The sequence below is a fragment of the Myotis lucifugus genome, unplaced genomic scaffold (assembly GCF_000147115.1).
Source record: "Myotis lucifugus unplaced genomic scaffold, Myoluc2.0 scaffold_110, whole genome shotgun sequence".
NCBI lineage: Eukaryota > Metazoa > Chordata > Mammalia > Chiroptera > Vespertilionidae > Myotis > Myotis lucifugus.
In genome coordinates, this window is record NW_005871158.1 from 1,501,439 (window position 1) to 1,518,567 (window position 17,129).

The window sequence follows — 17,129 nt, forward strand, 5'->3', positions numbered from 1 at the left end:
CAGCCACTGATCCCCGATCAGCCCCCCCACCCCACTCAGGGGCGGGACTGGCTGGCCCACCACCCACAGCCCCTCCCCACGGCAAGCCCTACCCCCAAACAGCCCCCACCACCCTGATTGGCCTGTGGCCCCTCCCCCAAGTCAGCTCCACCCCCAATAAGCCCTCCCACACCAATCATGGGTGGGGCCTGCCGGCCAATCATCAGTGGCACCCAGCTGGCCCGGCCATGATTGGGTCCCGATCGGGGTGGGCCAGCCGGCCAACCTCCCACGGTCTCCTCCTCCCTACAAGCCTGGCCCCAATCCACCCCAATTGGGGCCGGGCCAGCCAGACCCCACCTATGCACAAATTCATGCACTGGGCCTCTAGTTATTTAAATAAAGGAGGTGACTTTTCTCTTTGTCTAGAAGCAACCCTCTTACCTGATCACTGGTTAGTTAGTCTGTTGATTGTAGTTGCCCCTCCTCATAACTCTGTCATATCATTAAAGCTTTCTTTCAGTGAATATATCTTGTGTTTCTTTGATTCTCTTGGCTAATAGTCTTTAAATTCTGTTTACTATGTAGCTTGAGTCACTTATTTGGAGATCATGCCACCTGGTCAGATTTTATTGATTTTTACAAAAGCCATTGCAAAACTAATACAAGAGATGATGGCAATTATAATGTGATTCAGAATAAGTTACTTAAGTAGACACTGTGGTGTGCCACCCAAGTCCCCTTTCCAGAGCCGATTTACCCATTCCCCAATTATTGGGGTGGGGTTCTAACACTGTGGTAAGGACCCCAGTAAACAAAGCTAACACACTGGTAGGATAACTCCTGAAAGTTTGGAAAATCAATGGCCCATACTAGGTAAACTAGAAATTATAATCTTATAATACTAGAGGCCCAGTGCACGACATTCATGCACTGGGGATGGAGGAGGTCCCTCAGCCTGGCCTGCACCCTTTCACAGTCTGGGAGCCCTTGGGGGATGTCTGACTGACAGCTAAGGCCCGCTCCCCCCAGGAGCATCAGTTGGACATCCTTAGCGCTGCTGCAGAGGCAGGCCGCTACACTCACCAGCCGTCAGCCCGGCTTGTGGCTGAGTGGCGCTCCCCCTGTGGGAGCACACTGACCACCAGGGGGCAGCTCCTGTGTTGAGTGTCTGCTCCACGGTGGTCAGTGCACGTCATAGTGACCGGTCATTCTGCCATTTGGTCGATTTGCATATTACCCTTTTGTTATATAGGATTGGAAAAAGGACATTTTAAAATATCATAGAAAGATGTATGCTAGAATGGATATACTACTTAAATCCAGAAAACCCACCAGCTGACTATGTTCACAATAGGGCCCAGAATACATGCCATTTACCACAGTTATTAATATGGAATTTGCTAAGGAAAGAGAAACCAACATCATTGTGAAGCTCAGTGGCACACCAGGGTTGATGGCAGAAGATACTGGTATAGAACAGGGATTACAGAATCCTGAAATAAAAGAGGTCAAGCGTAACACTTACTCAAAAACAAAATGGGCCAAATTATTGTGATGAATGGCAACATTGGGGTGGCAACCAGGGCATCTCAACCCCCAGATTGATAAGAAGATGGTTACCAGAACACAGTGTTCACAGGGGTAACGAAAGATGGTCAGGCAATAAGGGTATTGCTTAATTTATGTGTTTTTAAAAATCAGGGATAGATTATCAGCCATCTTAGTATCACCTCAGCCAGGGGTCATTTCTGGGCCCCCAATATATAATTGATTGAGATACATTTTGTAGTTGGCAGAACCCTCATGTTGGTCCCTTGACCTGTGTAGTAAGAGCTATTATAAAGCAGAAAGCCATGCAGAAACCGCAGAAACTCTCCCACTCCCAGCCAAGATAGTAAATAAAAAACAATATCATATCCTGAAGAGAATAGCATGAATAGCACCACACCAAAGATTTAAAGCATGTATCTCCATTTAACTCACCCATCTTGTCCCTACAAAAAGCAAATGAAACATGGTGAATGAGAGTAAAATTTTGCAAACATAACCAAGCAGTAGCTACAACTGCAGTTGTTTTGCCAGATGTGGTATATTTGCTAACACAGATAAACATAGCCTCAGGCACTTGGTATGAGGCCATTGATCTGGGGAATGAATTCCTTTCCATTCCTATAAAGGAAGGTCAGAAGACAGTCGCATTCACATGGGACTGAGAACAATATACATTTATAGTATTGTTCTAGAGCTATGTTCACTCTCCCTCTGCATGTAATAATATAGTCCAAAAGGACCTGGGTTGTCTAGACCAGTAGTTCTCAACCAGGAGAAATTTTGATAATGTCTGAAGACATTTTCCTGGTCATGGCTGGGGGAAATAGAGAGTTGGATTACTGGCATCTCATGAGTAGAGGCTAGAGATACGGCTAAACTTTTACGATTATGCCCTCCCACAAGAGAGCATACACCTTAAGGGATGTGAAGCAAAGATATACCATCTGCAGCAGAGAGATATAGACCATTTAAAAAGAAATTTCTATCATGCAACGAGGCCCTGATAGGGACATCAAGTGACCATGCAGCCATCATAGGTTGGTTTATGTCAGATTCACAAAGTCATTAGGTGGAGAAAGCACAGCAACAATCTAAAGTACAATAGTAGTCATACATTCAGAATTGGGCATGATCAGGGCCAGAGGACCTGCATACAGGTGAGTCATACTTTCCCTTGCACTAACATCTCCTATTCAGTTCTTAGCTAAAACTGCATGTGGTGGGCAGTGGGAGAAGATCACTTATCTCTAGCTGATGGAGGGGGTCAAGGATGGAACCTGAAACCCAGGTACCTGCCCTAGACCGGGAATCAAACCAAGACCCTTCGGTGCATGGGCTGACACTCTAACCACTTAGCTACACTGGCCTGGGCTTCCTTAAATAATAATATTTAAATAAAAAAATTTAAATATGGAGCATGTGAATAAATGAATGATATATAACATTATCCACTTCATATTACTACCAGTGAAGTGATATTAATGAGAACAGATTTTGAAGAGGAATTGCTGCAACTGGAATCTACCATTTACTGTGTATTGTGGCCTAGGGCGAGTTATTTCATTGTTTTATCCCCAAACTATTATAAAGTGGGGATTCTAATGTCCCTCTTTAAGGGTTATTTAGTGGATTAAATGTAATCCATAAATAAAGCCCTATAGAAGACATGCAATAACTGGCTATTTCATCATCCCTCGTCTCTTTATCCATGCTATTGTGACCCTGGGATACTGATGAACTAGAAGAATTACTCAGCAGTAACGCTCTTCTATGTGATGATGTTTCTGAATGTCAATGAAACATATTGAGAGCCCCTATGGTGTCCCCTCTTCTTTTCCTACATCCCCGCATGCCAGCTGCGAAGCACCTCAATCTTATTTAAAGCTTCATTAGAATTCTAGAGTAAACGTTTAATGGCATGGTCTTAGTTTTGGGTTCCATCAAAAGTAGTCTGAGGCAAGGCCTTGGGTACAGGTGCTTTCTTGAGAGGTGATTCCAGGAAGCAGGGATAAAAGAAGCAGGAGAATAAAGGAAGAAATAAGTAAAAACCCAATTAAGGCTGCATTGCTAAGCTCCCCATTTTGGCAAGGAGGAAGCAAACTCATTGCCCCCTAGAGCTGTCTACCCAAAAAATAGGAAGCTGGACCATTTATCCATTGGATTCTGCCCCACATTGGTTGAGGTTTGACCTGGGGGGAGGGCGGGTATTTATACCCCTGCATAGGGCATATAGGCTGCACTTGCATGGGGGATGGGCAGGCTCCTGTGGCATCAGAGAAAGCCCCGGGGAAGAAAGCAGAGAGACACACAGCGCATACATGAAGCTTGGCATTGTCAGCACAAGGTGAGCCTGAACTTGCATGGAACTGTCTACTGCAGCTGCAGCGAATAACAGAGGTGGGCTGAGGAGATGTGACATGGGATGCCAGAGGCATTAGCTATATACGTCATCTAGAAAAATTTTGGCCAAGTTACGGCTGCTAAAAGAACAAAGATGCCACAATTGTCATCACTTGTTTTCTTGTCTTCCTTCTCGAATATGGCAGTAACACTTATATGCTTAAAGCTTATGGCATTTCTTCAGTGATCCAAATGCTGGGAGCAAACTTGCCCGTGTTTCTTTGACAGGCCTGAGGAGTTGAGCAGGCATGACATTGAATTCTGTGTATTTGTGACTCTTTAAAAATATATCAATGTATTGATTTCAGAGAGGAAGAGAGAGATAGAAACATCAATGATGAAAGAGAATCATTGATTGGCTGCCTTCTGCACACCCCACTCTGAGCATGTGCCCTGACTGGGAATCGAACCATGACCTCTTGGTTCAAAGGTTGATGTTCAACCACTGAGCCATGCCAGCTAGGCATATTTACTACTCTTAATAGCTCTTATAACTATGCTTACTTTTCTTTAAAAAGTGGGCTAACTATCCCTATTTGGGATAGCTAATAAATGATAAAACAATAAATTTCCTTCCGTAAAATTACATAATAAAAAAAAAATGTTTAAATCCACTGCAGTGCCAGAAGCAGAGCAGAGGTGCCACCTGCAGATCAAAACAAGGAGACTTTTCTGGAGACTGTAAAACCAATGAGAAAAGGCTGTCAAAGAAGAGATGGGCTTCTTCTCTGCTGTTTGACCTTGTTTTCACTGCCACAGGACCAGCTGCAAACGCAGTCTCCTGTGATGTGGGTCCTGGCAGAAGTATATATAACACTCGAATCCCAAGCAACAAGACACAGAAGCCTTCTAGCTTTAGTAACTTAGGAAATTGGTTTATTTCTATAACATGATGATTATTCTTGGCAGAAGACTAACAGGTACTGAGAATTTACAGCTGCCAGAACACATATTTCAGTGAGTCTTTTAATATACCCTTTTAATGCCGTCTACATTACCAAACCCCATGGCTCCCTCCTACCAGCAGGAGATGTCTCAACAGAGTATGGCCTGAGCACTAAAATGTTCTCATAAAACTTGGGTTGCATTGCACCCTCTTCCTATATTCAGTAACGCCAAGTGGTTATTACACAGTTGCTTTTGCATCTTCATCCTCTATATCTTGTCAGTAGGAGAATGTTGGAAGAACAAGGGTCAGAAACAAGTCAGCTGCTAGAGGTCGCCTTAAAGTATGTAACCAATAGTTATACATATGTGGTGACTGTATGTGGGGCCAGGTGGGTGCTTCAGGTGTTGGGAGACCACAATATGAAGTGAGTGAATTTCTGGTCACTGTGATGTGCATCTGAAACTAGTACAGAATGATGTTGAGGGTGCACTATGATTGGAAAATGTAAAAATTAAAATAAAGTATATAACCAAGCATGACGTGCTGACCCTTACATCCAGTCTCCCTGATCCAGCAGAGGACCTGTAAGATTAGAAGCACAGAGAGCAGTATAAAGAGAAGGGCATGAGAAGAAGGCAGGATAACTAATCAACAGCAACAACAAGAAAAAAAAGTAAAAAACCCACACTTTCTTGCATCTTCTAACTCTAAAATTTGTCTCCAGAATAGAGCCAGGAAAACTGATTTTTCCATTGGAATTCTGACAAGGAAGATGCCTGGTTTGGGTGCAGAGTAGAGAAATGGGAGCGTCACCAGGTAATTTAAAGGCCACAAAGAGCAACAAGGAGCGCTGTACAAGCATCCTAGCTGGGAATGTTAGAATAATAGCCTCCCAAAGATGTACAGGGCCTAATCCCCAGGTATAAATATGTACCTCTCATGGAAAAAGGGAGTTTGCAGTTGTGATTAAGTTAAGGGACTCACAAGGGTGAAAGAGTCATCAAATAGAAATTAGAAAAACTAAATCAAGCTTACCGACATGGTAAGACATGACCCCAGAATTTTGGCAGCCAGATTTACAACTGCAAAAGGGAGATGGAAGGACCCCTTTCTTGAAGTATTAACTAGCCCCCCCCCCAAAAAAAGACTACAGATGCTCACAGTTTTGTAGCCCCAGTGAAAAATCAGCATCACCAAATCAATCTCACTCTATGGTGAAGCCACAAGGCTACAAATCTCAGTCACATAAATACCCAAAAATGAAGTTTCCAGTTATCCTCACTCTTTATTGGGAATGCACAACCAAAGGTCAACAGATATTTGAGAAAAGTTAGGAGACTGAAGCACAATAACAGGGGTGGGAAAGGGCAACTTAGATGAAATATGTACAATGCAAGAAGCAGAAGACATTTTTTTAAAAAACTCAACATTTACTCTGAGACATAAAAAATGTTGCATCATTAAATCTAGGCCAGAATAATATTTTAATAAGGAGCATTCAAACATCACAAGAGTTCATAATATTAAAAATTTGATAGCAGAACTGTTTTTTAAATTAGTAAAAGAATTGAAAGCTAAAGTTGGTGAAATCTCCCTGAAAGTAGAACAAAACAGTAAAGTGATTGATAACAAATGAATATCCAAGAGTTCAAGAAAAAAAAAATAGAGAAGAGGGTGGAGACTAAATTATCAAAGAAATTATGTAAAAAATCTTTTCTGAACGTAAGGATATAAAATACTATTAAAAAAGCCCAGAATAATAAATGAGAAAAAAGTGCCCAGCATATTAAATGAGAAAAGATACACAAAAAGATACACCATCATGGAATTGTCATAGTATTGGAATAAAAAAAGATAATAAAATCTTCCATGGAGAAAGAAAAGTTAAATGCAAAGGTTAGGAAATCAAATGGTAACAGAAATGGTATTAAAAACTAGAAAGAAATGAGTCAATACTTTCAAAATTCTGTTAGAAAATTATTTCCAATTTGGAATTCTACATTCAAGAAAAAGAGTGTAAGGTCAAAATAAACTGCTGCAGAGGCGGGAGAGGCTCCCACCACCACTGCTGTGCTTGCCAGCCATGAGCCCGGCTTCTAGCTGAGCAGCACTCCCCCTGTGGGAACGCACTGACCATCTGCTTCTAGCTGAGCATCTGTCCCCTGGTGGTCAGTGCGCATCATAGAGACCGGTCATTCTGCCGTTTGGTTGATTTGCATATTAGCCTTTTATTATATAGGATATATATACATACACAGGGTGTCCCCAAAAAATGTATATACACTTTACTAATAACTCAATTTTGAAAATGAAATGTATTTTAATAAACACTGCCTTTATAACTATTCAAAGTGTGTTATACATTTTTAAGGATATATATATATATATATGTATATATATATATATATATATGTATGGAGAATTTTACTGCTACATATTAAAATAAGCAATAACTGGACAGTAAGTAAAAGATTGGTACTGAAGGTACTGATGCCCTTCAAAGCAGTATGGAAAGGTTTAATTATCCAAAAAGTGGTAGTGGGATCATTGGCTATCTATTTAGGAGGAATAAAAAGTTGATTCTTACATTTTTATTTACCAATATCAGTAATTTTCACTTAGATTAGGAATTTAAATTTTAAAATGAAATAGTATAAATTTTAAATGTATATAATCCAGGAGTGAAAGGAGGAGGGGGGACTTTCTAGCATAAAACCAAAGACAGAAATATGAATAAAAATATTGATAGGTTTGACTATATTAAATATACAAGTTCTGAATTTCAAAAATACAATAAATAAAATTATATCAAACTAGAGACAGGAAATCTATAAACTTACTAGTAATTAAAGATATGAAAATTAAAGTACCAATAATATGTCATTTTTTGCCTGAGAATATGGCCCTTATACACTGCTGTTAGGAATGAATATTGGTACAGTCTTTCTGAGTAGCATTTTGGCAGAAGATATCAATAGCCTTAAAAATGTGTATGCCTTTTAATAAAAATATTACACTCCATGAAATTCTGATGGGTAAATAATTAAGAATGGGAAAAAATCAGTGATAAAGATATTAATCACAATAATCTCAGGGGAAAAAATGACAACTATCTAAATGGTGATACTATTGGATTACAATGCAGCTACTCACAATGACTGGATCAAAATATTAGTTCACATTTAAAGATATATTGGTAATAGAAACAAAAATATTAGGAAGGAATATATACTATCATTCATAATTTGTACCATCTGTTGGTTCTTATTTGTATACCAAGTGTTGAGCATATAATAGGCTCTCAACAAATGTTAAGTGCCTAAACTGTAAAATATAATTGTGTATATTATATACAAAATCACAAGGAAATATCAATTACAAATATTAATCCTATAACACAAAACAACTATAAATAACTATAAATTTTAGTGCTGATATTTAACATAATAAGTTTTAATAATACAGAAAAATATGTATTCCATACTCTTAAACAAAAAGACCGAAAACAAATTATAAATATAGTGAATATGCATAGAAAAACAGGTTGGAAGAAAAGACTGATTTTTTTGGGTAATAGAATTATCATTGATTTTTTTCTTCTTTTTTCTGTTTCCTATATTTTCCAAATTTTGGGGCAAAGAACATTTTGTAATGGGAAAGAAAAGATTTTAAGCAAATTGCATATTCTGAAATATGTATTTCTTTTAAAAGCTTTTTAGAATACTCAAGGTGAGAAAATGTTCACAGTATATTATTAAATAAAAATAATATGCTGGAAATACTACATTCCATAAAAAGAAAACCATAAGGTTACATTAAAATCTTAATGGCTTTATTTCTGGGTAGTAAAATTGTTTTCATTTCTTCCTTGTGATTTACTCTACTTTCCAAATTTTCTACAAAAGAAAAATATCTCTTGTAATCAGGAGAAAGGGCAGCAGAAAATGTTTTTGCTTTTAAGAAATGAGAAATAACTGGATAGATTGAAACCATCAATCCTTAACAGACTCAGCTTTGTGAGAATTCATTCTCAATGATAAACTTATTTTTCTCTCAAGTACATATTTTCTATAACTGTTTCTATGCGCGTGCCTCTGAACACTATTAAAATATTAATATATTCTTCTCATGTTGTCCTCTCAAGTTGCCCACTTTCTATCTGAGCAATAAATCTATACTGTAAAGCCAGCCTCCAGAAGACAGGGAAACTTGCCCAAGGTGACACTCTGCTCATCAGTGGCGATAGGACTAGAATATAATAGTCCTGGCTCCCAGTCTAGGACTATCCTCTTGGCAAACAAGGTTCTAAAATCCATTAAACAATTTTGAAATGTTTATTCTTTACGTACTCTTCTTCAAATCAGTAACAAGGAAGGTTTTGACCTTTTCTACTGTGGCCCAACTCCAAACAACCTCCAAGGACTCCTGCCTTGTGGAGAGAAAAGATACATTAAGGTCACTAGTAAGCTTCAGTGTGGCCCACAATCCTGGGTACCCAAAGAATGTTTAATAACTACGTCTTATTTTCTTGTTCTCCTGCTTCATTGACAGAGTGAAAGCCTGCAGATGAACTGCAGGTCCAGGAACGGCTAGCTGAGGCTCTCCTCCATGGTTTTCTTATCTACGTTGAAAGTCTCCCGGGATCCTGGAAAGCTTCCATCACTAGGAGGCTGGCGCACGGAGGCAGAAACACCAGCCATTCACACACGTGCAAGAAGCATACACACTTCACACACAGAGCGTTCTGCTAGGGCCCCTGCATACACACACACACACACACACACACACACACACACACACACCTCAACAATCTGCCATCTAATAGCTCACGATAGGTTCTAAAACACATCAGATCAGCCTTTCAAGTGATAAATTTCCATGCACTATTAATGAAAAGCATCTCACTCTTTTTCAAAATTCTTCAAGTCTAGCATTTGAAATCCAACTCAGAATTCTTGAAACATCAGATACAACTTCTCCTCAACTCACAGTAAACACAACGTCCTAAAAGCATCATTAGCCCCAAGTCAATGAAATGTTTGTTGCTTTCTTCCCACCATAATAAGAAATGTTACTCAATAGGAGATGATTAAAAATCCATATGCCAAGAAAAATACACATGACACATAAACCTCATGAATATGTCTCTATCAGTTGCTTTAAGTACCAATCATATAAAGAAAACTAATACTATAGCTTAATATTTTTTTTACTTTGTCAAAAACTTCTTCCAACCACCACATACACACACAAAAAAAAGTGGTAAAATCTACTTAACTTCTTTGCACATTAGTGCACAGTTTACCTCTCAGTATATGAATATAGACCAGCAATTTTCAAAAATGTTCATCTCATAGCATGCATAAACTAATTAGTAAAATTTGTGGCACACCAAAAAATGTTATACTTTTTGTCCAACTGACAAAAAATAGGTATAATTTTTATTCATTCATACCAGATGCCTATTTTTTGTTGGCTGTTGTTATTTTTATTTGGCAATCCAAGGGAAAAGAGGTCAGTGCTCCTGACTAAATAGTCAGGTATTGCATGTTTTAAAATTTTTTGTGGCACACCATTTGAAAATCACTGATATAGACTATTTTAATCTCCATCCAAAAGAAAGAAGAACAGAGAGCTTTGCTGTCTCTCTTGCTGTGACTTCTCCGACCATATTCTTATAGTCGTGCTACAAAAGGAAAATTAGCAATACCCTAAAATAAAGAATTGCACTGTAAGCTTGTTAATCCATCATTAATTTCCTCTTTACTCATAAGGCAGAGTTTCACGTTTTGAAATTTAAGAGTGCTGAGATAAATATCCTTTCATGGTTAAGGAAAGCAGATTAACTTTTGAGGAAATCATTGTTTCTTGTTAGAAAGACAAAATAGTACATCAAAGGAAATAATACTAATTGATGGCTTTCTAAATAAAGAATGATCATTGAGTAATACTAAATTGGTTGTCTTGTGTGTCAAATTAATCTCTTCATTATGTGGAACCAGGCTGGCTATTTTATGTTTCAATCCATCTTTAAGAGCAGTATTTTATTAATCAAGTTAATGATGACAGTTTTAGCTAGTGATAAATGATGTATTTATTCAAGACCTTTTTCAGATGATCCAAGCTACTGTGAGCAAAAGAAAAAGAAACATCAGTTTGGAAGATTAGATTAGTATACCTGGTTTAAACTCTACACTCACTCTAGCAAAGAAGATCAGAAGTAAGGACTAGTTAATGGGTAAATCTCCACCATAAAAAAAATTATCATCTCACATAGGGCATGCAAACTGTTTCAGATTATTTTATGTTAAAGAACCTAAAGCCAGCTGCCTATTTGGGCTAATTTACAGTTGGTAGGCTGCAAAAACTATGTGGCAAAACACAATTTCAATTAAACTACCCGCAAGGTAACATCACTAAAATCAGAGCAGCTTAGAAGACCCCTCTTGAAAGTAACTGTTAAATACAGAATGAAAGGGCAGTTCATTTGCCTCCTTCATTGAAGGTAACTAGGTAACCAATTTGGATAACCCAATCCATCCCGGGTTGGCAAACTACAGCCCTGCCCAAGGGCCAAATCCAGTCTGACACCCATTTTTATAAATAAAGATTTATTAGAACAAAGTCAGCATAGTTTATTTCTGTATTGAATATGCCTGCTTTCATGTTACAATGGCAGAGTTGAGTCATTGCAACAGAGGCCACATAGCCCACAAAAACTAAAATATTTACTATCTGGCCCTTTATGAAACTTTGCTGACCTCTGCTCTAATATACTGTTTTTCAATTTTTTAACAGTAGAATCCTTTCAAACAAAATCTTCCAAGAAAATAAATCATCTGAAAGCAATATGTTTAGTATACATTCATTTTATAAATTAAAGGTAAAACATTTACTTAATATGAAGTTCATCAGTGAGAACAACCAGTAGTTTTGTTGAACACAAAATTAGAAATGAGGTAGACGACAGCTGCACTCCTAGCAGTCTCCCTGTTTTTTGTTTTTCGGATTTTGTTTGAGTTGCAGAGAATTTATTCACACAGATAAGTAGTTGCAAATAGTAACAGTTTTTTAAGTTTCCTTGCAAACTCAGGATACTCTACAATTAAAAGAGGATAGAAGTTTATTCTAAAAAACTACAAGTTAACCAAGTTAACACACTGCTGATCTCCAAGGTTTTAAAACTCAGTACCTAGTACTTTTGTTATGTGTGCTCTTTATTGCTTTTCAAAAACAGATTTTTCAAAATGTAAAGAAATTTTTAGCTTTCCATAGGGTTAATTATATATACAGCACATAAAACTGCCTATCAAGTACTCCTTCCCCACTTCTCTCAAAAAATGTTTGTCCCAAATTTCTTCCTTTTAAATTTATCTTTATCTTGAAAGTATTACAGATGTCCCCCTCTTTCCCTATTGACCCTCTCTACCCCACAACCCCCCCCCCCACAAGGCCTTCACCACACTATTGTCTGCGTCCATGGGCTATGCATATCCTATGTAATAAAATCCCAGTGACCGAACAGTGGAACGGCCAGAACGACCGGTCGACCAGTCTCTATGATGCGTACTGACCAACAGGGGGTAGATGCTCAACACAGAAGCTACCCTTTGTTGGTCAGTGTGCTACCACAGGGGGAGCACTGCTTGGTTAACTGGGATGAGCAGCTGCTCCCACTGCGAACCCCAGGATGATGGGCAGGAACCCAGGCTGCAATCATAGCCTCCTTGCCCCAGGCTCCTCTTCCTTGCTCCCTACAGCCTCCTCCAGATACCTGCAGGCCAGGCAGCACTGCTGCCGGGCTCACAGAACTGATCCTGGAGGCTGGGAGGCAGGTTCTTGGCCACCGTGGGTCTGAGGCCTACTCCACGGCCTCTCAGTGCTATTGTCCCTGGGCCCGGCCCCAACCGGGTCCCCTGGAGAGGCGAGTGTTGTGGCTCCACAGAAGATGCCAGACCAGGGAGCAGTCGCTCAGAGGGCAGGTCCACAGCTGCTCGGTTGACTGGCATGAGCTGTGCTCTCACAGCAGGCTGATCCCTGCAGGCCACTCCCCCCACCAGTGCATGAATCCCATGCACCGGGCCTCTAGTCCTATATAATAAAGAACTAATATGCTAATTAGACTGGATGGTGGAATGACCTTCCAGAATGACCTCCCGGGCAACCTTCCAGAATGACCAGTGGGCGGGGCTGCAAGGCAGCCGGGGCTGTGATGGGCCAAGGCAGCCAGGGCTATGTGGACTGAGCCCCTTTGCACAAATTTCGTGCATCAGTCCTTTAGTATGAATATAAGTTCCCTGGTTAATCTCTCCCCACCCACCACCATCTCCTGCCTTCCCTCTGGGATCCATCAGTCTGTTTCATGCTTCTATGTCTCTGGATTTATTTTATTCATCAGTTTATTTTGTTCATTAGATTCCACACATGAGTGAGATCATGTGATACTTACCTTTCTCCAACTGGCCTATTCCGTTTAGCATAATACTCTCCAGGTCCCTCCATGCTGTCCCAAAGGTAAGAGTTCCTTCTCAAGTGCCCATCAGTAGATGAGTGTATAACAAGCTGTGGTACATTTACACCATAGGCTATTATGCAGCTGTCCAAATTCAAACAAGTGATCTTAGTAAGAGCTTTCATGTTCTGATGGTAGAACTTTCTCTAACACAGTGATTGACCCAAACCAACCAATCATAACCCAATCCCAGAGTGCTTTGCCTAGGCATCAGAGGGAAGACATTTCCATTTCCTTTTTGATGTTGAAATTGAGGCATATGAAGCCTACTAGAGGCCTAGTGCATGAAATTAGTGCATGGAGAAGGATGTCTCTCAGCCCAGCCTGCACCTTCTCCAATCCAGGACCCCTCAGGAAATGTCTGACTGTAGGTTTTGGCCTGATCTCGCAGGGATCAGGCCTAAACTGGCAGTCAGACATTTCTCTCGCAATCCGGGACCACTGGCTCCTAACCACTCGCCTGCCTGCCTGCCTGATCACCCCTAACCACCTCTGCCTGCCAACCTGATCTCTCCTAACTGCTCCCCTGCCAGCCTGATTGCTCCTAGCTACTCCCCTGCCAGCCTGATCATCCCCTAACTGCTCCCCCCTGCTGGCCTGATCACCACCTAACTGCCTCTGCCTTGGCCTCCACCACCGTGGCTTTGTCCAGAAGGACGTCCAGAAGATGTGCAGAAGATGTCCGGTCTAATTAGCATATTACCCTTTTATTAGTATAGATATGTTGGCAGAAAAAGTAATTCTCAGTCTTGTAGAAGAATTGAATGTAAGAGAATGGTACTGATACACCAAGAGAAGCAGAGAAAGAGTCAATGACACTGAAGTCTATGCTTAGTGTCCTTACCTTGCTGCAACCCTGTCTTCCCTGTAGTTTTATTACAAAAGCTAATAAATTTGTATCCTTTTTGTCTGAGGTAGTTTGAACTAATTAAAACGCACATGTGCATGAGTGCGCGCATGTGCACACACACACACAAAAGCATAAATGTTTTAATTGCAAATGAATATATGGATGAAAGTCTAGAAGGATACATATGATAGTGAATATTTGTCATTTTTCTGGCTAGCCACTATATGAACTCATTTCCTAAGTTTTTATAATCCTCTCCATCCTTATAAGTCTTAATGGGAAATAGAATCAAGTTTCACTATATCGTCTGAACTACTAGTAATAACTAACACTTTATATACTTACTGTGCCTCAGGAATTTTGCATCAGGAACTTTTCTAAGCAATTGCCAAGAATAACATTTAATTTTCACTACAACTGCATTACAATTATTATCCTTATTTTAAACAAAAGGAAACTGAGACACAGAGCGATTGAGTAGCAATCAGTAAATAGAACAAATTGCAACCCAAGAAAGTTGGTTCCAGAGTCCCTACTCTTCTCCAGTTTGTCTCTGAAAATCCCAGATAGTTGCTTTCTAAGCCTTCATTGCAAAGCACCCATCCCAGAGACCACGAAGGTCTGTATCTTTGGCCGTGGTGTCAATGGCAGAAGATCAAGTTCCTGAGAAGCAATAACTACAGTGCCAGAGCCAATATCCAGTTTCTACTGAAGAGCAATGTCAGTGAAGCAAGCCACAGCAACTGCCATTCCGTAGCCATGACAGCGATACCCTCAGTGTTATTTGGGGTGTTGTGCTTTGTTGCCTTCTGGCTGCTTTATCCTCAACTTTTCTCCATTTTGAAGATTCTGTCTTTTTTAACATACAAATTCTCCCCAACTTACCATCGGGTTACATCCTAATAAATCCATCTTAAGTTGAAAATACTGTAAGTCAAAAAATGCATTTAATACACCTAACCTACCAAATACCATAGCTTATCCTAGCCTACCTGAAACATGCTCAGAACACTTAACCGTCTACACTTGGGCAAGTATCTTGAGTTGTAGCTCAAGAGTAACTGCCTTCCTCTTCTTCTCCTCACCAGAAGCAGGAGAATCAGATGGGCATTGTGTAGACATGATGGGAAGTGAAATCACAGAACATAATAGCCAAAAAATGCTGGCAACACTGTACACTGTGGGGTATCTGTTGTTTACCCTCACAATTGTGTGGCCAACTGGTCACTGTAGCTCACTGCCACTGCCCAGCATCAGGAGAGAGGATTGTGCTGCATGCTAGCAGTACTTGCCCAGGGAAAGATCAACCTTCAAAATTCGAAGTATGATATCTACTGAATGCACATCATTTTTGCACCATCGTAAGGTCAAAAAATCCTAAGTCTGGGACCGCTTCTATTAAATGAACCTTTAAACATGGTCTTTTCTGCTTAAATCACCCATCATTTATTGTTGTGGTATTTAAGATTCTTGACGTATAAATATATTGCTAACAGTGGTTACTTCTGGGGAGCAAACTTTGGGAATGGTGATTTTTTTGTGATACTTTTTAAATTTCCATATTTTTTTTAACTTTATGCCTCAAACACTTCCCACTGCTCCTGTTTACAGATAAAAGAAGGCCATGTATTTTATATTAAATGCTTGATCCTTATTCTTCAAACAATAAAAGCAATTGAAGAGTTCTAAGAAGGGCAGTGCCTGGTCAGAGATGCATTTTAAAGCAGTATGAGCGTGGCTTTGAAGAGGACAAGACTACATGCAAGTGTATCTGTAAAAAGTCAGTTGCAATAGTCCAAGTAGTTTATTATAAGGGCTTCAATTAGGGAGGTAGGAAGATGTAGCCAAAGAATGGGATAGATTTGAGAGAATATTGAGGGGTAAATTTGGCAGAGAGTGGTGCCTAAATGGACGTGGAAGAGGACATAATGGAAGCTGTCAAGGGTAACTTCCAAGTTTCTTGTCTTCATGACTGAATTGGGATACCATTATATAAGACAGAATAAAAAAATGAGCTCTAGCTGGTTTGACTCAGTGGAAAGAAAGTCAGCCTGCAGACTGAAGGGTCCTGGGTTCAATTTCAGTCAAGAGCACATGCCCAGGTTGTGAGCTCAGTCCCCAGTAGGGGGCATGCAAGAGGCAGCTGATCAATTATTCTCTCTCATCATTGATGTTTCTATATCTCTCTCCCTCTCCCTTCCTCTCTGAAATCAATAAAAATATTTTAAAAGGAAAAAAATGGAAGCAAGCTTATGAGAGATGATGAATTCCAGATGGTCTTTAGTTAAGTTCTGAGTAACTATGAGATATCTAGACAATGGTACCCAATAAATATTTGGAAATGGCAACCTAACATTCACAGATTCAATGCATCATCAGCATTTAGGTGATAAGAATTGAAATCATGAGAATGTAGATATCAGCTTTACAGATACACTTGCATGTAGGGAGAACAGGAAGTGTGAGCAGAGCACTGAGAAGTAAATATGGAATCCAGGAGAATATGTTAGGAATAGGCAAAGAAAATAAAGAGGATCTCATAAAAGAAATGAAGAAACAGCAGTCAGGGAGGTTAAAGGTAAATAAGTATTGTGAAACATCTAGAAGCCAAAGGTGTGCATAATTTCAAAAAAAAAGAGACAGAGAGAGAAATTGATCAACTATATGAAATTCAGTAGAAAGATCAAATAAGATCAAAGAATAATGTCCATGGACTTTGCAATTAGATGTACCAAAAAAAGAGTACATAATGAATGCATTTCTGGGGTGTTGGTCTGGAAAGGGTCTCTTTTACAAAATGTACTTAGGAACCTAGAATAAAATGCATATAATGGCTCGGCTGCTGTGGCTTAGTGGTTGAGTGTGGACCTATGAACCAGGAGGTCACAGTTAGATTCCCAGTCAGGGCACATGCCCAGGTAGCTGGCTCAATCCCCAGGTGCAGG